Consider the following 2,077-nt stretch of genomic DNA (forward strand, 5'->3'; position numbering starts at 1 on the left):
CTATCGATAGCTTTGCTTTCTATCTGCTAAAATCAGACAGGGGAAGAATGTTCACAGAAAATTTAATATGCACACCAACACATATATGATATGAGTTCCTCTATATCCCAATCACCTTTTGATACTATTTTTAAAAATTATGCTGGGCTTCCTGATGGCCTAGGGGTTAAATCTCAGCACTATCATCAATATGGCCTAGGTTCAATCCCTGGTCAGGGAGGTGACCCACATATGGCACAGTAGGCCTCTTCTGTCTCACCTGCTGCTCCCCTTAGTAGAGTATTTCAGCAAATCCACCTGTTCTCCCCACTCTCTCATGAGTCCTCCCACCTTTCACCTTCCCACCTCCCACCACCCCTCCCCACAGCTCTGGCCTACACCCCAGTTCTTCTATGCAAAATTTAAAAAAAAAAAGTTACATCATTCTGGCCTTTGTGTAATAGTACTTTTTGTGGTATGTATTTTCATGATGGCTAACAATATTGAACATCTTTTCTTACTGGCCACTTGGTATTCTTTATTGTGAATTTTATGTGAAGGTATCTTGCCCACTTTTTACCTATTATATATTATACTAGTGAATTTATCTATGCCATTACCACATAATGAAAATCAGTATCACATGCCAAAAATAAGGTAAGTACAATTCCAGTATAATGCTCATAGTATGTGGTAAGGTAGTTTTCTGTTTCCTTTTGCTTTTATCAACTAGGAAAAGGAAGTATTGAACATTATTAGGTATGCTTAATGTCATATGAGAAGTCAGTGGCAGAAATGATCTGGTCCTAGCTCCCTTTCCCTTCAATCACCCATGAAAATGTGCAGGACGAGGGGCAGGTAAACAAATAAATAAATCTTAAAAAAAGAAAAATACTTTAAAAAAATAAATAAAAAATAAAATAAAATATATAATACATATATTATTTTATATAATTACATTATATATATACACATTATATATAAAATTATTTATTTTTAAGAAATTAAACATCCAAGAGAAAGTATTCAGACAAATTCACAGGGGCTATTACGCACTGCTTGTCCTCCAGAGGGGTAGTACTCCCTTGAAGAGATGGTGTGGATCAAAAATGAAGGAAGAACCAAACAACAGACGGGTGTTGGCTCTTATTAGACTGTTGAGCTTTTGTCCCACTCCAGGGCAGCTTATCACTTGGTACACTGAGGTGACTCATGAGGGAAAGACAGCATTGAAGGCACTGGTGAATCGCTATTTCTGCATCTCCCAGTTACTGTCCCTCTGTGTCATGGTCACCTCCAGTTGCTAGACCTGTGCACAGCATAACCTGCCCAGTGTCCTAAATCCCCACTAAGGATACAACACATGGGCTCCTCCCCTTTTGAAGGTCTGAAATGGACTATGGAGGTTAAGCCCTGTTGGGGCCAGAGATCTCTAGTTGTCCTGATCTATACCTACTCTGGGTGGGTAGAAGCCTTCCCCACCAGTACAGAAAAAGACCAGGGAAGTTATCAAAGCTATTGTGAAGGAAATAATTCCTTGATACAGTATCCCTGCTACCACTGGTAGTAACAATGGCCTAGTCTTCACAGCTGAAATCACCACTCAAATGGCTCATTTTACTCCACATTAAGTGGAAACATCATACCACCGACTGGCCACAAAATTCAGGGAAAGTTGAACAAGTCAACAGGACCATTAAAACCAACTCTAGGAAAGTTCTGGCCTGTCCTGAGTGGGCCTTTTTTCCTTAGTGCTTCTCAGGATTTGCTATACCCCTGGTGCTAATAACTACACTCCCTTTAAAATTCAGTTAGGAAGACCCCCTCCTATTATTTCTATGGTCTGGGGCAACATTAGGCAGACTAGAAAATTGGGCCTTAGCCAGAAGTTGCAACTCATTAGCAATACCCTACATAAGATCAACAGAAACGTCATTCAGAGATCCTCTATCCCCTAAGGCATCCAGGATACCCCATAAACCTGGGGACCTAGCCTGAGTAAAAGACTAGAAAAAGAAACCTCAAAAGCCTGTCTGGGTAGGACACCACTCTGTCATCCTTACTACTTCAACCAAAGTTCAGTTATTGCCCACGGATT

The sequence above is a fragment of the Condylura cristata genome, unplaced genomic scaffold (genome assembly GCF_000260355.1).
Source record: "Condylura cristata isolate star-nosed mole 26May11 unplaced genomic scaffold, ConCri1.0 scaffold00026, whole genome shotgun sequence".
Classification (NCBI taxonomy): Eukaryota; Metazoa; Chordata; class Mammalia; order Eulipotyphla; family Talpidae; genus Condylura; species Condylura cristata.